The 26,714-nt window shown below is 42.7% G+C and overlaps 1 pseudogene; it reads right to left on the reverse strand.

Annotated features, from left to right (window-relative positions):
* Positions 1 to 935: 935 nt before the first annotated feature.
* LOC134345053 (deleted in malignant brain tumors 1 protein-like) overlaps positions 936 to 26,714 on the reverse strand; it is a 126,330-nt pseudogene continuing 100,551 nt past the window's right edge.

Raw genomic sequence — 26,714 nt, forward strand, 5'->3', positions numbered from 1 at the left:
CGATCTCTTTCAGAATTCTGGAGTGTAGATCGTCTGTCGAGGTGACTTATCTACTGTCAGCCCTTTCAGTTTCCCAAGACCCTTCTGTCTAGTTATGGTAAATTCCAGCACTGCATGTCCCCTGAACACGGGAACATCCACCATACCGCTGGTGTCTTCCACATTGCAGACTGAAGGAAAATACTTATTCAGTTCTTTCACTATTTCGTTTTTCCCCGTTACCACTCCTCCAGCATCGCTTTCCAGCGGGCCGATATCCACTCCCGCCTCCCCTTCACACTTTTTGTATCTGAATAAACGTTTTAAGTGTTGGTATACTGTAACGCTCTTCCTGGGTAATGTATGCACATTCTTTTAATGGGTTTTTATCTGAAGTTGCACAGCAGCTGTTATCAGAGAAGATGGTGGTTATCTGTGAAAATTTCAGCTTTCCCGGCAGTATCTGCAAATAAGATTTGCAACATATGCGCTGGTAATTTTATCTACAAATCGTTATTTGGTATCGATGCGATTTTCTTCAGTCGAACCTTTTTGAAGAATTTATGACGCTGGCCTCTGCGTTGGATTCAAGTAGCTGTCTGATTTCTGATATGGATGCAACAATAATGCAATTCGAATGCAAATTTATTTGCTACTCAATCATCGCAGGCATCTTCAAACAAAATTTTGTAAAGGCATTAATCTTTCGGGACATCCTGTCCTTTTTTGGACCTTTGGTCTTGCACCCATCGATGTCCCCAATTGTACAACATCGTCTCGTATTTTGAACCTGGGAGAAGTACGACAGGGAAATCCGCGGAATGTTTACGGGAAAGCGGGGTCGCGTTTTAAACTGGAAACTTCCATCTCTAATGCAGCACAACGTGGGCGACAGGCGCGTCCATTTTGGACACTGAAAATAGAGAATAAATTTATTCCTGTTAGTTTGTTCTGCTTCACTGCTGCAATAATGATCGACGCCCAGTAGCTACGTTCTGTGTTGGCGCCAGCGCGGCTGCTCGACGCTCCAATGTGAAATAGAACAAGCTGAAAGAAACAAATCGATTAAAGCCATTGAGAATCCCCAATCCCTAAATTCCCACCAGGAAATATTTGCATTCAGGCACAGAATATGAGGGATGACGTATAAATATGACAAAGGACGTCGCAGTGTAGACGAATAAAAATACGCGTCAGAAATACAGACGTCATAAACGACAACTACATGCGGGGCCCACTAAAGAAATATATTAACATTATCTGCCGACATAAGACCATCAGACCATAAGACAAAGGAGCAGAATTAGGTCACTTGACCGATTGACACTGCTGTGCTCTTCAATCATGGCTGATCCTCAATTTTCGCCTCCTCAGCCCCATTCCCCGGACCTAGCACCGTAACGTGTGATAACGTGGTCAGCCAAGAATATCAATTTCCGCATTAAATTACCCCACGACCTAGCCTCCACTGCTGCCTGTGGTAGCACCGTACAGAAATTCACCACTCTCTGGCTGAACAAAGTTCTCCACAACTCTGTTTTAAATAGGCGATCCTACATCCAGAGATTCTGCTATCCTAAATCTCCGACCGGGTGAATCGTCCTTTCCGCGTTTGATCTGTGTAGGATATTCAACTTTCTAAAGATTTCAAAGAGATCCCCGCTCTTCCTGCTAAATTCCAGCGAGTACAGGCCCAAAGCCATGAAGCGTCCCTCATGTGGTAACCCTTATATTCCCGGAATGGTGCTTGTAAACCTCCTCTGAAACCTCTCCAATGACAGAACATTAGTTCTTAAAACTCAAGGTAAGGCCTATCCAGTGTCTTATAAAACCTAGGAATCACATCCCCACTCTTTTAATCTCCACCTCTTGAAGTGAATGGTAAAATTCCGTTTGCTTGCGTCACCACCAACTCAACCTGTGAGTTAAACCTTTCCACATTTCGGATGTTTTGCACAAGGCCCCACAATCCCTTTGCCTCTCAGATTTTCGGATTTTCTCCCCGCTTAGACAAAGAGCCTGCACATTTATTTCTTCTACCAAAGACCACGATCATGTATTTTCTAATATTGTATTTCCTTTTCCACTTTTTGCCCAAGTTTCCTAATCTGGCTAAGTCCCTCTGCATCCTACCTGTTTTCTCAACACTACTTTCCCCTCCACCAAACTTTGTATCATCTGTAAACTTGGAAATAAAGTCATTCAATTAAATCATCTATATCAGCATAAACAGAAGTGTTCCGAACACAACAACTCACTAGCAGCCAAAGGGAAAAGGATTCTTTGATTCCCACTCTGTGCTAACTACTAATCAGCCAACGCTTACCGTATTTTGCAACGGTCTTCAGCGTGGAAGATATCTGCAGTGTTGAGGGCATTCAGGAATGTCAGGGAAATGAAGTATGTGGAACGAAAATTATGATTGAGAAGGTGCTCAGCAGGCTTAATAGTCTGAGGGTGAATAAATCTCCTGGACCTGTTGGAATATACCTCGGGTTCGGAACGAAGTAGCTGGAGAGATTACAGAGGCATTAGCAATGATCTTTCAAGAATCGACGGTCTCCATTGTACTGGATGACTGGAAGACTTAAATTCGCTGAAGCGTGGGAGGCAGTAGAAAGGAAATTATAGGCCTGTTAGCCTGATATCAGTGATTGGGAAGTTGTTGGAATCGACTGTTCAGCATGAGATTACGGAGTACTTGAAGGGAATGGACAGGATAGGCCAAAGCCAGCATGGTTTCCTGAAAGGGAAAACCTGCCTGACTAAACTACTGAGGGAATTACAAGCAGGGTTGTTACGTACCCCGTAACTGGGTTGCCAAACCAGCAGAAATGGATCACTCAGTTGGAGTCTGGATTACTAGAACTAAGAAAGTTTTATTAAAGAAACAAGCAACACAGTAATCGAAAGGATAATAAATGCAACAGTTCAGCGATGATAAACACACATGTGCACAGAATTAAGATAACAGCATCAATCAAGCTCTATCGTTGTCTAAGGGTAAATGACCAACTTTCAAAGTGACTCAAAGTTCAGTCCAGTTTAGTAGTTCAGTTCGCAGTAATCGTTGCCATGGCGATGGACAACGTGGGGGGAGGGAGAGAGAGAACAGGAACAACCGACCATTCATACACGGCCTCACCCACAGACCGGCGACACGGCCCACAAGCAGCCCCCGGGCGGGTCCCCGGCGATGCCACCCGAGGCCACCGACCGTGACCCCCCTTCAGACGCGGCCGATCCCCCGCAGTGAACCCGGCACCCAGGCAAAGGAGGACACACACCGGGCTCCCGCCGATCGTACCCGCCCCCCCACCCTGTCCGCTGTCTGATACCTCTCACCGACTCGTGAGAGGCGCACCGCCTCCAGGGTCTCGCCGCCTCGGGTGTCGTGCGTCCTGCCCTAGCGAACCGGTCCCTTTCCATCCCCCCGCCGGGGCACCGCCCGTCCACCACTCCAAACAGTTCAAGGTTCAAAGGAGCCGCTCCAGACAGCTCTCTCTCCCCCGTCCCCCCACCACACATCCCCAGACGCTGCTCCACCGTTCCCCATCTCTCCCTCCCCCGAGGGCAGGCGGCAGACCACTTGCCGATGCCACCGATGCCAACCCAGGCCAGCAAACATCCCAATTTTATGTGTATTCTCGTCACAGGGTAGACAAAGGCGATGCAGTAGATGTGGTGTACTTGGATTTTCAGAAGGCATTTGACAAGATGCCGCATGTGAGGCTGCGTAGCAACACAAGAGCCCATGGAACTAGAGGGAAGCTACTAGCATGGGTGGAGCATTGGCTGATCATTTAGGTGAATGGGCAAAGAAGTGGCAAATGAAATACAATGTTGGAAAGTGTAGGGCCATGCCCGTTGGTGGAAGAAATAAACGGGCACACTATTATTTAGATGGGGAGAGAATTCAAAATGCAGAGATTCAAATGCACTTGGGAGTACCTGTGCAGGACCTCCTAAAGGTTAACCTCCAGGTTGAGTCGGTAGTGAAGAAGGCGAATGCAATGTTGGCATTCATCACTCTAGGGATAGAATATAAAAACATTGACATTGGAGGGAGTTCAGAGAAGATTCCAGGAATGAAAGGGTTACCATATGCGGAACATCTGGCGGCTCTTGGGCTGTTTTCCCTGGAGTTCAGGAGAATGAGGGGTATCTTATAGAATCATTGACTTCAGGATTGAAGCAAGTCCATTTAGAACAGAGATGCGGAGAAATTACTTTAGTCAGAGCGTGGTGAATCTGTGGAATCTGTTGCCATGAGCGGCTGAAGAGGCGAAGTCATTGGGTGCAATTAAGGCAGAGATAGATAGGTTCTTGTTTAGCCAGGGCATCAAAGGGTATATCCGGAGGAATTGGATCAGCACATAATTGAATAGCGGAGCAGGCTTGATGGGCCGAATAGCCTGCTTCTGCTCCTATGTCCTCTGGTTTTATCGTCTTATCTATGCGAATAACTTTCCTGTAATAGCATGGGCTCTTGAACTTTGCCAGAGGTTAATGATTCGTCAAAGAGCATTACTAACGCTATCTCTCTCACAACCCTGGGGTTTAGTTCATCTGTTCAGTGTGACCAAATCATCTTGAGGACTTTCAGCGTTTTGATCACCGTCACCCCTGTAAAGGTGTCTGCACTCACTTCTTCTCCCTCACACTCTGCAACACCTGGCACATTGCTAGTGTCTTTCACAGTTTAGACTGATGCGAAATGCTAATCCAGTTCATCTGCCATCCCTTTGCCTCCATTAATCCATCCGTCCGATATCCACTCTCATCTGTGTTTTATTTGTTTATTGCTTTATATACTTGAACGACGTGTTTTCCATCTGTCATCATGTTGTTTAAAAGCTTGCTTTCATATTTGTTCCTTTCCCCGGGTCTTTCATTGTTTTCGGGAGGGTTTTAATAGGTTTCCAATCCTCTGTCTATCCTCCAATTTTTGCTTTGTTGTATGGCTTCTCTTTTGCTTTTTAGTTAACTTTGAATTCCGTTTTAAGCCATGTTTTTACTGTTTTGCGATTTGTGCGTTTCTGTGTATTTGGAATGCATCTTTCGCGAACCATTCTTATTTTCCTCGGAAACTCGCGCATTTTTTGCTTCGCTGTTATCTCTGTCAGCATCTCCTTCTAACTTATTTTGGCCAGGTCTTCTCTAATACCATTGTCATTTCCTTCACTGCCCTGAAATTCTGCTACATCAGACTTTATGTCAAAGAATATCAAAGAACAGATAAGATATGGCCAAGTTATTTTCCATAGTAGGGAATTCTAGGACAAGAGGGCACGACTTCAGGATTGAAGGACGTCCATTTACAGCTGAGATGCGGAGAAATTACTTTATCAGAGGGTGGTGAATCTGTGGAATTTGTTGCTAGGTGCGGCTGTGGAGGTCAAGTTATTCGGTGTATTTAAAGCAGAGCTAGTTAGGTTCGTGACTAGCCAGGACATCAAAGAGTGTGGGGTGAAGGCAGGGGAGTGGGAATGACTGGATAAAGTGCATCAGTCCATGACTGAATGGCGGAGCACACTCGATGAGTCGAATAGCCTACTTCTTCTCCTAAATCTTATGGTCTTATGCTCTTTACTTTTTCCCTATCAAATTTCAATTAGAGGTCAATGACATAATGATCGCTGCCCCATACGGGTTCTTATACCTTATGTTCCCAAATGGCTTCCGGTTCGTTACATGACACTCAATACACCCAACGGACTGTTAAATCCAATGACCGCAGTAAAATTTTATGAAAAATTTAAAAAAGAACAAAGCCATGTACTATATTTACAGGAAACTCACTTAAGTGATAATGAGCATGAAAAATTAAAGAGAATGGGCTTCAGTGATTTGTTTTTCTCTTCATATAAATCAGGACATAGAAGAGGAGCTGCTATTGTCACCTGAAGCAAGCTACATATTGAAAATGTTTTCGAAATGAGAGGTAAGGAGGGCAGATATATTCTGGTAAGTGGGGATATAGAGGGAAATCAAGTTACTGCATTAAATGTATAGTATATATAATATTAGTATATACCTGAAGAATGGTTGAAAAGAGATAATTACTTAATGAATATACTGTTCGCAGCTGGAAAAAAATACCCCTAACAGGAAATGGTTATCACAAGAGGACCCAAAATTAAATGTATGGATGGAAATTACGATAGACCTTTACAAAATGGAAAAGATAACAGCATGGTTATCATGTTATATTATAATTATTATTATAATGGTGGCCGATTAGGAAAAGGGCAGGTGCAACGAGACCTGGATGTCATTATATACCAGTCATTGAAAGTGGGCATGCATGTACAGCAGGCGGTGAAAAAGGCGAATAGTATGCCTGTATTCATAGCAAGAGGATTCGAGTACAAGAGCAGGGAGGTACTACTGTAGTTGTACAAGGCCTTGGTGAGACCACACCTGGAGTATTGTGTGCAGTTTTGGTCCCCTAAGCTGAGGAAAGGCATCCTTGCCATAGAGCGAGTACAAAGAAGGTTCACCAGATTGATTCCTGGGATGGCAGGACTTTCATATGATGAAAGACTGGATCGACCAGGCTTATACTCGTTGGAATTTATAAGATTGAGGGGGAATCTTATTGAACCGTATAAAATCCTAAAGGGATTGGACAGGCTAGATGTAGGAAGATTGCTCCCGATGTTGGAGAAGTACAGAACGAGGTGTCACAGTTTGACGATAAAGGGGAAGGCTTTTTGGACCTATTTTAGGAAAAACTTCTCCACACAGAGAGTGGTGAATCTGTGGAATTCCCTGCCACAGGAAACAGTTGAGGCCAGTTCATTGGTTATATTTAAGAGGGAGTTAGATATGACCCTTGTGGCTAAAGGGATGAGAGGGTCTGGAGAGAAAGCAGGTACCGGGTTCTGAGTTGGATGATCAGCGATGATCATACTAAATGGCGGTGCAGGCTCGAAGGGCCGAATGGCCTACTCCTGCAACTATTTTCTATATTTCTATGTTTCTATGTTTCTATGGTTAATCATAAGTTGGAACAATTTGTTAATCATAAGTTGGAACAATTTGATTCATACTGGGAAAAATGGTTTAACTACATAACTGTGGATTTTAGGGTGGCTAATGTTATCCTTCTCTTCAAGAAGGGAGGAGGAGAGCAAACACGGAATTATAGACTGGTTAGCCTGACGTCGGTGGTGGGAAAGATGCTGGAGTCAATTATAAAAGATGAAATTACGATACATCTGGATAGCAGTAACAGGAACGGTCCGAGCCAGCATGGATTTAAGAACGGGAAATCGTGATTGACTAATCTTCTAGATTTTTTTGAGGATGTAACTATGAAAATGGACAAGGGACAGCCAGTAGATGCAGTGTACCTGGACTTTCAGAAAGCCTTTGATAAAGCCTCACATAGGAGATTACTGGGCAAAATTAGGGCACATGGTATTGGGGGCAGAGTACTGACATGGATTGAAAATTGGCTGGCTGACAGAAAACAAAGAGTAGCGATTAACGGATCCCTTTCGGAATGGCAGGCGGTGACCAGTGGGGTACTGCAGGGTTCAGTGCTGGGACCGCAGCTGTTTACAATATATATTAATGATTTAGATGAGGGAATTATAAGTAACATTAGCAAAGTTGCCGATGACACAAAGCTGGGTGGCAGTTTGAAATGTGAGGAGGATGTTATGAGAATGCAGGGAAACTTGGGCATGCTGGGTGAGAGGGCAGATGCATGGCAGATGCAGTTTAAAGTGGATAAATGTGAGGTTATCCACTTTTGTAGTTAGAACAGGAAGGCAGATTATTATCTAAATGGAGTCAAGTTAGGAAAAGGGGATGTACAACGAGATATAGGTGTTCCTTTACATCAGTCACTGAAAGCAAGCATGCAGGTACAGCAGGCAGTGAAGAAAGCTAATGTCATGCTGGCCTTCATATCAAGGCAAATTGAGTATAAGAACAAAGAGATCCTTCTGCAGCTGTACAGGGCCCTGGTGAGACAACACCTGGAGTACTGTGTGCAGTTTTGTTGTCCAAATTTGAGGATGGACATTCTTGCTATTGAGGGAGTGCAGCGTAGATTCACGAGGTTAATTCCCGGGATGGCGGGACTGTCGTATGTTGAAAGATTGGAGCGACTGGGCTTGTATACTCTGGAATTCAGATGGCTGAGAGGGGATCTTATTGAAACATATAAGATTATTAAGGGATTGAACACGCTGGAGGCAGGAAGCATGTTCCCGCTGATGGGTGAGTCTAGAACCAGAAGCCACAGTTTAAGAATAAGGGTTAGGCCATTTAGAACGGTGTTGAGGAAAAACTTTTTCACCCAGAGAGTGGTGGATATATGGAATGCTCTGCCCCAGAAGGCTGTGGAAGCCCAGTCTCTGGATGCTTTCAAGAAAGAGATGGATAGAGCTCTTAAAGATAGCGGAATCAAACGTTATGGGGATAAGGCAGGAACTGGATACTGATTGTGGATCATCAGCCATGATCACAGTGAATGGCGGTGCTGGCTCGAATGGCCGAAGGGCCTACTCCTGAACCCATTGTCTATTGTCTATTGTCTATAACGCGGCATAGGCCTGATTTTATTCTCACAAGTTAATGAATATGTTGTAAAGAAAAGATCACTCCGTATTTTGTACATAGTTTTCTTCTTTCGATTAATCTTTCTTTCCTCTCCTTTCTATAAGTGTATAGCTCAGTTAAATATTATGTGGAGATTTGTGACAAATATGATTATGTGATATATATGTACACGAACTGAAATGCATCTTATAGAAATATCGGTTTGATGATGAACTGCAATAAAAAATGAATTACAAAAAGAAGGACACCTTGAAGGCATTCAAATAATTCACACTCTTGCGGTCCGTTGCCAATCTGATCTTTCCTATAGATCTGCATGTTCAAATCTCCCACCTCTACTATAACATTGCCCATTTGAGACGCATTTTCTATTTTCTGTTGTAATCTGTAGTCCACATCCCAGCTACGTTTTGGGGGGTTGTATATTACTGTGTCCTTTTACTCTTGCAGATTCTTAACTCAATCTGCAAGTATTTAACATATTCCGATCCTATATCATCTTTCTAATAATTTGATGCCATTATTTACCAGCAGAGCCATGCCACTCGCTATGCCTGTCTTCCTATCTCTCAGCTAAAAAATGTAACCTTGGACATTCATCTTGCAACAAACAACCATCCTTCAGCCATGATTCAGCGCTGGCCGCAACATCATACCCGCGAATGCGTAATAGTGAAACAAGATTATCCACCTTAATTCTTATACTCCTTGCATTGAGATATAACACTTTGAGTCTCGTACTTGCTACCCTTTTTGATCCTGCGTCCCTAAAGCAGTGATGCTCACCCTGCTATCATTGCCTTCCCGTCCTGTCAGTCTGACTGCAGGCGATAACTTATCTTCTTTGTGACAAGTGAAGCTAATATTTTCCTTTAGATATCTTTGAATTATACTATCTAGGAATTGTCATCAAAATGTATGCCTGTCCACGTTAGTACTCCAAACATGCATAATCTCACATTTATCTGAATTGAAGTCTTTATATTATCCTTTTGTTTTCTCCAACGCGTTGATATCATCTGTAGCCTCAGATTACCCTCCAAACTATCATTAGCTCTATCAGCCTTTGTGTTACTTCAAAATGTGCTGATTTGCCGGGAACATCAATATCGAAATTATTCGTTTATATTGCAAAATACAAGGATACTGACACTGATAGGAATGGAACGGCGCTGGACACTGACCACTTATAGCAGAAACAACACTCGCCATTGTCCTCTCTCCTACTGACAGGACGAATTTGGATTCCGGGCATCGTCGTACCCTCTACTCTCGTGCGGGACCATACTGATGATCTTACTGAAGTCAATGCATACTACATCGATACTCTATTGACCTCGTTTTCAAAGTTTGTTACTTCCTGAAAAATAATTAGGTTGATCGGACTAGATCTGCTGCTGTCAAGACCACGTTGGAGATCTCCAGTTATTCTGCACTTTTCCAAGGAAACTCGAATGCAGACCAGTAGGATTTATTCCACCAAAATGATTTATTCCTTTAACTTCCCGGCTGCTAATTTTAACATCACAGATCTCCAGTTATCTGGCCATTCTAGAAAGCGGGAACGACATTTGGCGTATTTCAGTCATATGGTCATCTCCTCTTCACTTGTGGCGAGAAATTGCTTCATTTTGTGTAGACGTGTGCGGTGACAAAATACAATTAGAACAATAGGTTTCATTTATTTATCAATTTAGCGATTCAGTGGAGAACAGGATCCATCGGCCCAACGAGACGTGCCGCCAAGCAACCTATCTATTTTCCCCTTGATTCATCACAAAACAAAGACATTTACAAATTATCCTGTTAACCAGAACTTCTCTGGACTTTGGTTACTGGCAGATCGAACAAACTCCTGAACAGTGACAATGGAATTGAACTCCGAACTGCTAAGCCGCGAGCTGTAATAGCATTGTGCTGACGGCTATTTGGGGGCATCACGATGCAAACCATATGAACGGGCAGTGTCAGCAGGCATTAATTCAGTTTCGTCATAGATGGTCGATATGCCGGATTACTTTAACGATATGTCGAGATAAGGAGAGAGAAAAATGATTATCCATTTGTTGTATTCTGTTACTCCAAACGAGACCATACTAACCCAGAAATTATATTGCACGATGTATTAGAACGCATGAAAGCAAATAGACACACAGAAAGCAATACACGCACCTCAGCCCACAAAGCTGTGCCGAACATGTCCTTAACTTAAAAATAACTTAGGGATACCCATAGTGCTCTGTTTTTCTGAGCTCCATGTACCTGTAAGTGAGTATCTTAAAAGACACTATCGGTTAAGCCTCCACCACCATCACCGGCAGCCCATTCCACCCACTCACCACTCTCTGCGTAAAAAACCCCTGACATCATCTCTGCATCTACTTCCAAACACGTTAAAACTGCGCCCTCTTATGCTAGCTATTTCAACACTGGGAAAAAAGCCTCCGACTATCCACACGATCAATGCCTCTCACCATCTTATACACCTCTATCAGGTCACCTCTCATCCTCCATCGCTCCAAGAAGAAAAGGCCGACTTTACTCAACCTATTCTCATTAGGTATGCTCTTCAATCCAGTCAACATCTTTGTCAAACTCCTCTGCACGTTTTCGATGTTTTCCACAACCTTCAAGTGGTGAGGTGACCAGAACTGAGCACAGTACTCCAAGTGGGGTCTGTCCAGGGTCCTATATAGCAGAAAAATTACCTCTCGGCTCCTAAAGTCAATCCCACGATTGATGAAGGCCAATGCACCGTAAACTTTCTTAACCACAGAGTCAACCCGCACAGTTGGTTTGGATGTCCTATGGACTCGGAACACAAGATCCCTCTGATCCTCCACACTGAGAAGAGTCTTACCATTAATACTATATTCTGCCTTCGTATTTGACCTACCAAAATGAACCACTTCACACGTATCTGGAATGAACTCCATCTGCGACTTCTTAGACTACTTTTGCATCCTAACAACGACACGCTGTAACTCCGAAAGCCTTCCACAATATCCACAATTCCCCCAAGATTTGTGTCATCGGTATATTTGCTAACCAATCCCTCCACTTCCTCACCCATATCATTTGTAAAAATGACGAAGAGTAGGGGTCCGAGAACACATCCCTGAGGCACACCACTAGTCACCGACCTCCATGCAGAATATGACCTGTCTTCAACCACTGTGGGAAAGCCAGTTCTGGATCCACAAAGCAATTTCCCCTTGGATGCCATGCCTTCTTCCTTTCTCAATAAGCCTTGCATGGGTACCTTGTCAAATGCCTTGTTCAAACCCATATACACTGCCTTCATCAATGTGTTTAGTCACAACCAGAAAAAAAAACAATCAGGCTCGTAAGGCATGACCTGCCTTTCGTGAAGCCATGCTTACTATTCCTGAGCTCTTTATACCTCTCCAAATGTTTATAAACCCTGCCTCTCTGGATCTGCTCTATCGGCTTACCAACCACTGAAGTAAGACTCTCTGGTCTATAGTTTCCTGGGCTATCTCTACTCCCTTTCTTGAATAATGGTACAACATCCGCAACCTTCAAATCCTCCGGAACCTCTCCTTTCCCCATTGATGATGCAAAGATCATTACCAGAGGCTCAGCAATCTCCTCCCTCGCCTCCCACAGTATCCTGGAATACATCTTGTCCCGACCCGGGGATTTACCCAACTTGATGCATGCCAAAAACTCCACTACATCCTCTTTCTCAATTTCCACATGTTCAAGCTTTTCAGCCCGCTGTAAGTCATTCCGACAATTGCCAATACAAATGCACTGCATGAAAGTGGATGGAAAAGTGGTTAGCAGGCAGCAGAGAAATGGATGTTTAAATATGTACATCTTCAGTTGATTTGTGTCATGCCTTGGTCTGGTCAGCAGTGGTGGACTCTGAGGTGATTATTTACGACCGTGTCTTTTCTAATGTATCAATGCACACGTGCCCCGTTTTGTTTCTATATTTAATAAGCCTCTACTTTGTTTTCTATGCTCAGTCTTGATTTTATCTACCCTCCGTGTTGTAATTCCAGCGGCTCAATCCGCGGCTAGAGTGAAACACAGTGAGGAGGTTTTTCGCAGGTCGGCGACGCCTCGATCATGAGACCATAAGACATGGGAGCATAATTAGCCCATTAATCCCAGCAAGTCTATTATTGCTTATCCCGGATCCCACTCATCCCCATACTCTTGTCTTCTCGCCATATCTTCTGATGTCCTGACAGATCAGGAAACGATCAAATTCCGCCTTTAATTTACCCACTGACTTGTCCTCCACTGTAGTCTGTGGCAGAACATTCCTTTGATTTACTGCTGTCTGGGGGCAATAAAATCCACCTGAACTCTGTTTCAAACGGCTGGCCCTCAATTTTGATGCTGTGCCCTGCTGTTCTGTCATAAGAGGGCGCTTTTGGAGCGGACCCTAATGCAAGACACAGACTCTGATGAACTCGGAACAGGACTTGACTACAGAGCTGGGTCAAGAACACAGTCTTGGGCTATGACATTGGCTAGGCAAGCGGAACCAGGACAAGAAGCTGGGAACTAGCAGTCTGGGCTTGGACTCCGTGCCGGCGACTGGACAAGGACCTTGGTCTTGACTCGGGCTCGGACCCTGGAACTAGGCGAGAACATAACGTGGCTACAGGACTGGACATGGCTTGGGTTATTCGAGGCGAAGACATGATGAGGCTTGGTTTCGGACTCCGAGCCAGAGATTGGGCAAGGACACAGAACGTGGGTCTTGACTCGGGCTCGGACTCCGGAACTAGGCGAAGACATGACGTGGTTTTGCGGGGCAGGACTAGGCCAGGCTACCGTACAGAACGAGAGACTCCTGGGCAAGACAAGAGGACTCCAGTACAGTACGAGGTAGCTCCAGCACAGTACGAAGCACGTGGACAGGACGAGAACACGAAGCCTTCACTTGGTACTCAGGAAAAGCTGAGCCTTGGACATGAGTCGATAGGAACCCCGGAACTTTGGACTTGAGACGACAGGAACGCCGGACACAGAGCCTTGGTCTTGTGGAGGACAGGAGCACAGTGCCTTGCTCTAGAGCACGGGAACACGGAGCCTTGGACTTGAGAGACAGGAACACAGGGACCTGGAACACAGTGCCGGGACCTCTCCTCGGGAACAGTACGTGGGGCCGGGATTCATGCACAGAATGCTGAACACGACGAGACGGTTCCCAACCCTAGGGAGCGGCAAACGGCCGGACATACCTACCGAAGGCGTGGACACAGAGACAACTCCAACTAAACGATAGACTGTTCCTTATCTTGACACGGCAAGACACCGGTCTCGCTCTGGTGGTTCAACTTGACAAGGTTGCAGACAAAGCTCCAGACACAGGTTGCAAGCAAGGCTCCAGACACAGGTTGCAAGCAAGGCTTCAGAAGGAAGGGTAAGGGAAGGGAACAGTCCAGCCTCAGGGTAACGGCAAAGACGGCCTACATTACTCCACGGAGGCGAGGACGGGATACTAACCAGACGAACGAGTAACCACACTCAAACCCAGGACCACTTATATTCCGAGCCCCAAGACGAGAATCAGGTGCCTATGATTAAGCCCAACTGAAACAATGGACAGCCGGAAGAACTGGAGTCCGGAGTCTATGGACCGGACCGTGAACCGGAACGTGGACTTCACGGACCGGACGATGACAATTTCTGGATGCTATCACCATAGAAAAGATCCTATCCACAACCACCCTAACCCATCTTTCAACATTCGGGAGGTTTAAATGAGGTCCCCGTGAATTCTTCACAATTCAATAGATAACGTTACCAAACGCTCCTCATGCGTTAATCTGTTCATTCTCGGAATTATCGTCGTGAACCTCCTGTGAAATCTATCCAATGATAACACAGCCTTTCTGAGATATGGGGCCCAAAACAGTTGACAATACTCAAGAGCGGCCTGACTAGTGACTTATAAAGGCTCTGCGTTACTTCATTTCTTTTACATTGTATTTCCCTTGAAGTGAATGCAAATATAACACTTGTCTTCTTCACGACAGTCTTAACCTGTGTGTTAACCTGTAACACTTCACGGGCGCTCGGGCTCATTCCGAGGGCATAAATAGCGGCAGGAGCAAAGCACAAACGACAAGGATTGTCGCAGATGGATGTTATTTGTTGAAAAGGAGAGTTTCGTGGACTTTCGGGCATCCTGGTGGAACAATCAGAGGCAGGAGCAGAGTGCAGCAATGAAGTTTTCTCAAAGGTGAGTGACAATTGTTTGACAGGAGGGCTTCGTATATTGGCGAGACCCGACGCAGACTGGGAGATCGTTTCACTGAACACCTACACTCTGTCCGCCAGGGAAAGCAGGATCTCCCAGTGGCCACACATTTTAATTCCACTTCCCATTCCAACTCTGATATGTCTATCCACGGCCTCCTCTACTGTAAAGATGAAGCCACACTCAGGTTGGAGGAACAATACCTTATATTCCGTCTGGGTAGCCTCCAACCTGATGGCATGAATATTGACTTATCTAACTTCCGCTAATAGCCCACCTCCCCCTCGTACCCCATCCATTATTCAGTTATATACACACATTCTCTCTCTCTCTCTCTCTCTCTCTCTTTTTCTCCCTCTGTCCCTCTGACTATACCCCTTGCCCAACCTCTGCGTTCCCGCCCCCCCCCCCTTTCCTTCTACCTGGGCCTCCTGTCCCATGAGCCTCTCATATCCCCTTTGCCATTCACCTGTCCAGCTCTTGGCTCCATCCCTCCCCCTCCTGTCTTCTCCTATCATTTTGGATCTCCCCCTCTCCCTCCCACTTTCAAATATCTTACTAACTCTTCCTTCAGTTAGTCCTGACGAAGGGTCTCGGCCCGAAGCGTCGACTGTACCTTTTCCTAGAGATGCTGCCTGGCCTGCTGCGTTCACCAGCAACTTTGATATGTGTTGCTGGGAATGTGAATAGTCCGTTAGCACGGAACACCTCTGTGTCCATTCCTCTTAATAATGATTGCACCGTTTTGGATACGCTTGTCGGGGGTGACCTCCCAAGTGAATGCTAATCAGACCAGTTCACTGACATTCAGCATGGTTCCATGCTGCTGAAGGAAAAGAGGTAGAAGAAGGGAGCGGTCGTGATAGGAAACATCCAGAGGAATATTCAACATTCAAAGCAACAGGCTGGATATTCTGTGGATGTGAACGGGACACCCGGATGATATGTTACTTCCCAGGTGCCAGGGCCACGGACATCTCCCATAGCGCTAACAGCATCTTGACGGAGGAGGTGAGCAGCCAGATGTCCTGGTACATATTGATAACATTGACATAGAAAGGAAAATCAAAGAAGTTCCCAGTAGAGAATTTAGCGATCTAGGCAGAAAGTGGGGAAGCAGGTCCTCCAGCGTAGCAATTCCTGCATTTTTCCCTGTGGCATGTGCCAGTGAGGGTAGAACCAGGAAGATTTGGCAGGTTAATTCGGTGTTGGGGATCTGATACAGCGGATAGTTCACCAGCAACTTTGAATTTTGTGACTGCCTTTAATTCCACCTTTTCCCCAGTCTAAACTTTGAATTGTTGAACTTATTTTTTTGGATCTTGGAGGGAAATACTTTCGTATCGTTTACGAAGTGGAAGCAGCTTTTTGAACCCAGCAATGGAAAGGGAAAAACATCGAAAGAAAAATCAGAAGATATGGCTGTCTGGGCTGAGCGTTTGAAACGTGCGTTGATGGGTCTTGACAACAAAATGGACAATAACACTTCTGAGTTGAAGTCGTTCCATCAGAGTTTACAGACTATTGAGGAAAATATTGTTTCCTTGAATAATAATTTTAAAGAATCGAAACGTCAGGTTGTGGATAGTTCAACCCGCTTGGAACAGGATGAACGCAAAATTGTGATTTAGATTCAAAAATGCGTAGAAATAACATTCGAATTGTGTGTCTTAAAGAAGGTACTGAGTACGGGAATTTTTGGACTATTTTGCCAATTTGTTTCAATCTCTGTTTCCGGGTATTCTATCTCAGCCTCCCGATATTGAAGGAGCTCACAGAATTTTCACTTCGTCAGATAAAGCTCGACCAATTTTAGTCAACTTTCTTCGCTTTAAAGCTAAAGAACAAGTCATAAAATTTCTAAGAAAACAAAGGTTTTAAATTTAACGGTTGCGAGATCCGTTTTTAAGAAGATTGTCCACGGAAAGTTCTGGAACAATGGATCAAATTCATATCCGTCATGAAGATAGCCCATGAAAAAAGACTTTTTCTATCTCTGAAATATCCGGTGAGAGTAAAATTATTTCCTAAAGATTCTACACCTCGTGTCTTCTTGGATCCCGAAGCCGCATCGGATTTTGTCAATTCTATTGTGGAATCGGCCGATGTATGAAGGATATTAGATTTGATGAATCATTTTCTGAAAGAAAACAGACTCTGAAGATTTCTGTATGATGAAGATATCCTTTCATCGTTGGATTACCTAAAGAAGAGGTGATCTTCTTGGTTTGACTAAAGAATGACTTTTTTGAAGTCTCTTTAGCATACGGAGTGAATTAATTCAGCGGATAGATGGTTAACTGGTTTGGTTATCTGTTTCTATCTTCCTTTTTCTTTATTAATTTAGTGATAGTTTGCGTACAGTTTATATAGACCTTTTTTATTATATTAGGGAGTGTTTAGTAATAGATAATTAACTTCATTTCTTTTATTAAATAAGGTAGTAATTTAAAGATAATGGCGCTGCTTTTCGCTTTTTAGAGATTATAATGTTTGGGCTAATCGCGTTGCTTTGACTTCTTTGGAGACTGTTTTTTTTCATTGCCTACTTTATTTTCAATGATTAAGTATAAACATTTTTTCTTTTTTGCTGGGCTTTATTATCTTAAGGTTGCGTATTCTCTTTGTAAGCGGGGTGGCGGAATTGAGAGTAAAAACTTTTAAATCATTATTTAAATTGAGCGGCAAACGGAGTTCCGTCCTTTTGCTTTTCTTCTTGGGGATGCGTCCCAGCCTTTTATCTCCTGTGTTGGATTTCTGTCTTTGGGGATGGTGGGAGGTTTGGGGGTATTTTTGCATTTTGGGGTTTATCGTAGGATTTTTTTTTCACACATTTCCTGTACTGTATTTTTCCCCATTATGGCGATCCGGAGCATGCGTGTTTTCTATTTCTTTATACTCATCACCGCCACCTTTAATTAGCCCACGATGGCATGCGTGTATTGTTCTGTTTAAGAATAACATTCAATGGCATTTAAACAGTTAAACGTTATTTGTTGGAATGTCCGTGGCTGGATTCACCCTATTAAGCGAAAGAAGACTTTTAAAATAATTAATCGATTCCAGCCCAATATAATTTTTGCTCAAAAAACGCGTATCAGAACGGGCGATCAAAATAGATATTTCAGAACGTGGAAGGGCCTTCAATACCATACTACTTGTCAAAATAAAACAATGGAGTATCTATTTTTATTGAATCTAATATTTTATTTATTCAGGAAGACATCGCCTCAGATTATAATGGTAGATTTTTAATTATTAAAGGAACAATTTGTAATAGGAAAATTGTCCTGGTTAATCTATACGGACCTAATGTAGATGATACTTCTTTATTTTAATGCATTTGGTTTATTACCAGACCTAAATGAATATATGCTGCTGATGGGAGGTGACTTCAACTGTTGTTTCAACCCTTTGATTGATAAGAGTTCCACCAATCATCAGCTTCCGAGTCGTTCGGCAACACTTATTAATTCCTTTTTAATTGATTATGCTTTGATGGGAATCTGGAGAAATTTACATCCTAATGATAGAGATTATTCTTTTTATTCACATGTTTATAATAAAGATTCGAGAATTGGTTATTTTATAGCTGATTTCCGATTTTTGTCCAAAGTCCAGAAATGTGAACATGATGCTACTGCTCCCTCGGATCATGCACCTTTAAGCTTAACTTTTGAGTTAAATGATGTTAGTAATGTAAACTTGCCTTGGCGGTTTCCAGAAAATTTATTACAAAGTTCGTGCTTTGTCAAATTTATAGTGATTCAGATAAAAGATTTCTTTCTTTTTAATAATACGGCAGAGGTCTCGAAATTCATCATATGGGATACACTTAAAGCATACTTGCGAGGTTAGATAATATCCTATTTGGCTAAGCTCAAGAAACCGACAAAAGTAGAGTTAGATAGAATTTCAAAACAAATTAAAAACCTGGATAACACTTATGCAGTTTCTCCAAATGTTGATTTATTTAAACAAAGGTTTGAACTTCAATCAGAATATAACTTATTATGAACTTATCCTATTGAAAGAAATTTGCTTAAATTAAGAAGTCAATTTTATGTGTTTGGAGATAAAAGTAATAACGATAAAACATAAAGGTTTTTTTCTTTCCTTTATAATTCATTGTTATCGTATATGACTGGGAGTTTTGTCAATTTATACTATATGGTTTTATCATTACTCATCTTAAGTATAACAATATATTTCCAACAATTTTGTATTATTGCTATGTTATGTTTATATTTTATGAAACTAATAAAAAGGTTGAAAAAGAAAGGAGATATAAGTAACAAACTATTAGCATCTCAAATTAAAGCAGGTAGAGCTAAAAGACATTTTTTTTTAATTCGTAAGGGAGATGGTAGTTTAACTTGTAATTATGAAGATATTAATAACATTTTTCAAGACTTTATAGTGAACTCTATAAATCTCAGTTTCCAGCTGACTCCTCTAATATGTATGCCTTCTTACAAAAGGTTCATTTTCCTAGAATATCTGTTGAAGATCAGCAAATTGTTCATGCTCCTTTTACTGAAAGAGAAATTCAGAAAGATATTCTTTCAATCCAATCTGGTAAAGCTCCTGGATTGGATGTTTTTTTCTGTAGGCTTTTTTTTTAATTGCAGATTTGCCTACTCCTTATATGTTGGAAACGCTTTAAGATTCTTTTCTGCTAGGAGAGTTATCTTCCACATTTTATGAAGCCTCTATTTCTTTAATAACTTAAGAAAGATAAAGACCCTGCTGATTGTTCCTCATATAGACTTATTTCATTATTAAATGTGGACGCTAAAATTCTTTCAAAAATAGTGGTTAATCGGATGGAGAATATACAAGCAAATGTATTTCAAGGACCGATGCATAGATTGAAAAAAACAATTGAAAAACTGCATCGTTTTGTTGAAAAAACCATGCCAAGTACAACGTGCTAGAAGTTTAGCTGTGTCAAATAGCGAGACCTTTACAGACAGCGCTAAATTCAATTTAAAGCCATTTTACATTTTACCTCACTGGCATCTGCTAAACTGTTGAGAAGTTATGCTTTGTTTTTCCTCTCACGCAAGGATCTCACTTCAAATCACAGAGGGGGTTGAATTCCATTTACAACGTTATATTAAATGAATTACAGAACATACGGGGAAATTGCATGGTGGTTGCAAGAAACCATAAAATGTTTAATCTTAATGATAGTAATTCGCATTTCTTCAAGCGCAATTACTCAATATAGTCATATTCTTCTGCTAAATTTTCGTAAAGCGGCAAAGAGGATTCTGAAAATTGAGGGACAATTCCTGAGTGTATTGCAGAAATTGCAGCCACAACACAATAAATAATGTGAAGTGAACTGCCAATAATAAACCTTTAAAGTATCCAGTCGGCTCATTTTAACAAAATAATTTTATCTCCAGAGATTTGAACAACGCACACATTGCAAATAGGAAACAGGGGCAGAGAAAACTTCTAATCGCCAGCAGGTTAGGTAGCAATGGCCGACACAGGAACAAAGTTACAGTTACCATAAGACCAAAAGACATAAGAGCAGAATTAAACCATTCTATAAAACCGCACCATTATATCTTTGTTCTTATATTTGTGTCCTCTCACGAATGTTCACATTACATTTGTCTTCCTCACAACCGACTCAACGCGCAGTATAACCTTTACGGAGTCCCACAAAAGTCCTGTAAAATCCCTTTGCAACTCTGATTTTCGAATTTTATTTCTCTCAGGAATTAGTCTACGCATGTATTCCTCCGGATAAGTTACTTCATTGATCACTTTAAAAATGCTTCGTCCCATTTTCAGCCTCAAGACGTTACTCTCAATCAAGTCTGCTGCGCTATTTCATCATGTCGTTTGCATTACCCCTTCCACCCAGATTACTTCCTTATCCCCGTGACTAATCAGGAACCTATCATTCTCTGCCTTAAGTATACAGAATGGACTGGCTTCCACAGCCATCTGTGGCAAAGCATTCAGCAGATGAGCCACCAATTGGATAAAGACATTTTTCCTCCCCTCTCTTAAAGGGGTGGCCGTCTATTCTGACGCTGTGCTCTCTGGTCCTTGACTCACTCACCATAAACCAAGTCCTCTCCAAGTACACTCTACATAAGCTTCTCAGAATTCGGTATGTTTCAATGATGTTCCCCACGCAATTATTCAGAACTATTGGGAATATCCAGGAACAATATAAATCTCCTAATACGTTAACCCTTTCATTCACGGAAGATTCTCATGAACCCCATCTGTATCTTTTCCAATGCCAGTGCACCGTTTCTTAGAAAAGGAGCCTTTTCTAAGAAAGGAGCCTCCGAAAGGTCTAACTAATGTCGATAAAACCCCACTATGACACAACATTATATCTTTCTTCTTATATTCGTGTCCTCTCACGAATTTGTCTTACTCACCACCGACTCAACCCGCAGGTTAACGTTTACGAAATCCCACAAAAAGCCTGTAAAATCCCTCTGTAACCCTGATTATCGAATTTTATTTCTGCTAGAAAATAGTCTGCGCATGTATTCCCTCAGGTAAGTTATTTCATCGATCACTTTAAAAATGCTTCCCATTTTCAGCATCAGGGCGTTACTCTCAAGCCCACACCGAGCTTCGTTTTACAAAGTGATGCTGAGGTTTGGCGTTGTATCGCTCTCGTCCTGCTGTGAAATCGTGAACGAACTTCTGCTCTCAAACCTCCGCAATGGAGGTTCCCATCCCGGCTGTGAAAGAAGGAGGGTTGGACATTGGATAAGGAACCTATCCTGAAAAAATCCAGAGCTAGAGAAACGTCAACAGAAACTACAAATTCCTTACACCTGGGAGAGAGAGGATCTATGTCTAGAGGGGATACAGCTGGGAATTACCTGAAATAGAGTCCCAGGGCTGAGAGATCTTGCAAACTTTGTCAGCATCCTTTGTCCCAGCAGAGATGAAGGGCTCAATCAACTAAGCTGTTCCGAAGAATGTTCTCAAGTAATTTCAAGACAGAATTTCACAGCGACTGGAGGGTAATTACACTGGTGACAGTACCCTTTATTTGTAGCGTTTATATTTGGTAATATGGTTGTTGTTTTACAGGGTTTCTGTGGAATAACTTTGGGGAAAGTAATCAATTCATTTATCAGCAATCGTTGCATAATGCTCATGAAAGGTATTACTGTCAAATAAAGGAACTCCTGTTATATCGATGGTGTTGACAATCTACATCATTGTTAGAGTACCTCATATCCAGGCAGATATAGGAACATAGAAACATAGAAAATAGGTGCAGGAGTAGGCCATTCGGCCCTTCGAGCCTGCACCGCCATTTATTATGATCACGGCTGATCATCCAACTCAGAACCCCGCCCCAGCCTTCCCTCCATACCCCCTGACCCCTGTAGCCACAAGGGCCATATCTAACTCCCTCTTAAACATAGCCAATGAACTGGCCTCAACAGTTTCCTGTACCCATTTTACTCATGATTCATATATTGTGAACAAACTTTGGGGTCTCTTCGTCGCAGATTTGTTAGTCTTCTTACTACTCTTGTAGTCACACGGCATATGTGTAAATCAGTATGTGGATTCTAACTAAAGGAAAGACAATGTTGAACCTGATTTTGGGAATGACAGCAATTAGGTGACTAACCATTCAGCAGGAGACAATATATGGGAAAATGCCCAACATAAAGTGTAAGGTAGCCATGAGGAAGAAAATGATCACTGACCTTGCCTGAGATCATTAAACAAGACATAGCCAACTACAAAATGATTAAGCAAAAAGTGGAGAGAGTTAACTGAGAACAGCTATTTTATGGCAAGTCTATACCGCAGATGTAGAGAGTGTTTAAAGACAAACTGCACTGACAGCAGTAAGAGGGAACGACACGATGACAAGGTAAAGGAACCTCGGATATCGAGAGAACTGGTATGTTTAGTCAAGCACAGAAAAGAACCTAAAATAAAATCAATCCCTTCTAGATAATAAAGAAGGTGGGTTCTATGGTTTTATATATTACCTCTATGTCTTTCTGTATTTTATGGCTATCTGGAGAGGACAATTCTTAGAGTTGTGTCTACTTGCATTCGTTGATAATAAAATAAAACTTTGAGTCTTTGAAGTTAGGAAATAACTAATGAAGGGGATTAGGATATCCATCAAGAGTCACGAAATGACATTGAAAAGCAGAATTGAAGAACAAACTTAAGATATTCTACATAGGAAGCAAGAGCAAAAGGATAACCTGGGAGAGGTTTGACCCTCTCCCTGGTACAGGAGGAAATATGTACTTGGTGGTGGAGGATGTGTAATTGACTGTGCGTTGGTATCTACAAAGGAGAAGGACATGGAGGATAAGATTGTTTCTAATATGCTATAGCATTTGGATAACAATGGAGACGTTTTGTTCGATCGATTGAAGAAGATGAAGGAAGTTATTTCCAACAAGCACGGTGGGAGATATAGCACATATTGAGAGATGTACGATGTCCAAGGTTTTCATGACCTACCTGGAGCAAATGATGACGCAGCAGACTGAAATTAGTTTATGTTCCGTTTCTCAATAAAGAGCACAGGAATAACCTTGGCGACCATAGACCATTTACCGTCACGTTAGTTGTAAAAAGGATATTGGAAAGCAGACATAGGGATAGGATTTATCAGCACAGCCTAATTGGGAAAGGTTATAATAACCTACTGCTAGACAGGCTGTGTCTTATTTAACTGAGATTTTCGTTTAGGAAAAAGGTAATTAATAAAGATAGATCTGAGGAAGTTGTCTGTATGGGATATATAGTGAGGTTTTTGACTATGTCTCACATATTGCGGTGATCCAGAAAAATAAAGTGGATAGGATCAATGGTGACGTTTTTGTTTGGATTAGGAAGGGCTTGTCCATTGCACACAGAGAAAAGTAGTGTAGTATTCTTTGGGACATTTAGACTGCATATCGAATCACGACGTTAATTAGTTCAGCAAGACATCGTGAACCAGAAGTTCGTTTGTTCCATTGTTCCATGTTCCATGTTCAGTTGAGTACGGCTAATGTTAATGTGATATGTAGCGATTATGCCGCTGTTGAACGTACACATCTTGTTTTTACAGTCTTTCTTACGGGACTCGGTTCATATCAGGAGCCATTTCTGGCAACCTCTTTATTAAACATCCTTCAAAGGAGGCAGGGATAGTTTTTTTGGTCATACCTATAAATCTATCACCAATTGTAATGAGTTATTTTTGTGTTTGAGGAAAGTAATTGCATTTCAAAGTCGACGGTAAAGCATCAAAGATAAAAGCCAGAATAACAATAATAGTTAATATGTAAACAACAGGAATTCTGCAGATGCTGGAAATTCAAGCAGCACACATCAAAGTTGCTGGTGAACGCAGCAGGCCAGGCAGCATCTATAGGAAGAGGCGCAGTCGACGTTTCAGGCCGAGACCCTTCGTCAGGACTAACTGAAGGAAGAGTGAGTAAGGGATTTGAAAGCTGGAGGGGGAGGGGGAGATCCAAAATGATAGGAGAAGACAGGAGGGGGAAGGATAGAGCCGAGAGCTGGACAGGTGATAGGCAAAAGGGGATACGAGAGGATCATGGGACAGGAGGTCCAGGAAGAAAGACGGGGGGGGGGGGTGACCCAGAGGATGGGCAAGAGGTATATTCAGAGGGACAGAGGGAGAAAAAGGAGAGTGAGAGAAAGAATGTGTGCATAAAAAAGAGTAACAGATGGGGTACGAGGAGGAGGTGGGGCCTAGCGGAAGTTAGAGAAGTCAATGTTCATGCCATCAGGTTGGAGGCTACCCATACGGAATATAAGGTGTTGTTCCTCCAACCTGAGTGTGGCTTCATCTTTACAGTAGAGGAGGCCGTGGATAGACATGTCAGAATGGGAATGGGATGTGGAATTAAAATGTGTGGCCACTGGGAGATCCTGCTTTCTCTGGCGGACAGAGCGTAGATGTTCAGCAAAGCGGTCTCCCAGTCTGCGTCGGGTCTCACCAATGTATAAAAGGCCACATCGGGAGCACCGGACGCAGTATATCACCCCAGTCGACTCACAGGTGAAGTGATGCCTCACCTGGAAGGACTGTTTGGGGCCCTGAATGGTGGTAAGGGAGGAAGTGTAAGGGCATGTGTAGCACTTGTTCCGCTTACACGGATAAGTGCCAGGAGGGAGATCAGTGGGGAGGGATGGGGGGGACGAATGGACAAGGGAGTTGTGTAGGGAGCGATCCCTGCGGAATGCAGAGAGAGGGGGGGAGGGAAAGATATGCTTAGTGGTGGGATCCCGTTGGAGGTGGCGGAAGTTACGGAGAATAGTTAATATGTATATCTTTGAAAGAAAACGTGATCGCATTGTGTGCATGCTAACGAGATTTGCGTGCAAAAACGTCTGTGTTTCGGTTGAGATATTCCTTGTGAAACTGTTTCGATTTGAAATATTGTCTCAGTTTTTTTGTTGTCTTTGTTGTTCTTTGTTTTTTGTAAGTATTGCCAAATGATTAGATATTTTCCATACTATTTTTGGTAGTAGACTCGAAGGGAAGAAACGCTAACATCTGCTACAATGCGTTATGGTATTACATAGAAAATACGTGCAGGAGTAGGCCATTCGGCCATTCAGTAAGATCATGGCTGATCATCGAACTCAGAATCCTGTACCTGCCTTCTGTCCATATCCCCGATCCCTTTAGCCACTAAACCTATATCTAACTACATCTTAAATATAGCCAATGAACTGGCCTCAACTGTTTGCTGTGGCAGAGAATTCCACAGATTCACCACTCTCTGTGTGAAGAAGTTTTTCCTCATCTCGGTCCTAAAAGGCTTCCCCTGTATCCTCAAACTGTGACTCCTCGTTCTGGACTTCCCCAACATCTGTAACAATTTTCCACATCTAGCCTGTCCAATCCCTTTAGGATTTTATACGTTTCAAAACTCCCCATTCAATATTCTGAATTCCAGAGAGTATAAGCCTAGTCGATCCAGTCGTTCATTATATGAAAGACCTGCCATCCCAGGAATCAATCTGGTGAACCTTTAGGGGACCAAAACTGCACACAATACTCCAGGTGTGGTCTCACCAAGGTTTTGTACAACTGCAGTAGTACATCCCTGCTCCTGTACCAGATTCCTCTTGCTATAAATGCCAGCATACCACTCGCCTTTTTCACCACCAGCTGTACCTGCATGCCCACTTTCAATGACTGGTGTACAATGACACCTAGGTCTCGTTGTACCTCCTCTTTTCCTAATCGGTCACCATTCAGATAATAATCTGTTTTCCTGCTCTTGCCACCAAAGTTTATAACCTCGTATTTATCCACATTAAATTGCATCTGGCATGAATTTGCCCACTCACCTAACCTATCCAAGACACCCTGCATCCTCTTAGCATCCCCATCACAGCTAACAATGCCGCCCAGCTTCGTGTCATCCGCAAACTTGGAGATGCTGCATTTAAATACCTCGTCTAAGTCATTAATATATATAGTAAACAACTGTGGTCCCAGCACTGAGCCTTGAAGTACCCTACTAGTCACTGCCTGCCATTCTGAAAAGCTCCTTTTAGTACCACTCTTCGCTTCCTGTCTGCCAGCCAATTTTCTATCCACATCAATACCTTACCCCCAATACCGTGTGCTTTAAGTTTCCACACTAATCTCCTGTGTGGGACCTTGTCAAAAGCCTTTTGAAAATCCAAAATGCCACATCCACTGGTTCTCCCCTATCCACTCTACTAGTAACATCTTCAAAAAAGTCTATAAGATTCGTCAGACATGATTTTCCTTTCACAAATCCATGCTGACTTTGTCCGATGATTTCACCGCTTTCCAAATGTGCTGTTATCACATCTTTGATAACTGACAAGCATTTTCCCCACCACCGACGTTAGGCTAACCGGTCTACAATTCCCCAGT

The sequence above is a fragment of the Mobula hypostoma genome, chromosome 4 (assembly GCF_963921235.1).
Source record: "Mobula hypostoma chromosome 4, sMobHyp1.1, whole genome shotgun sequence".
Classification (NCBI taxonomy): Eukaryota; Metazoa; Chordata; class Chondrichthyes; order Myliobatiformes; family Myliobatidae; genus Mobula; species Mobula hypostoma.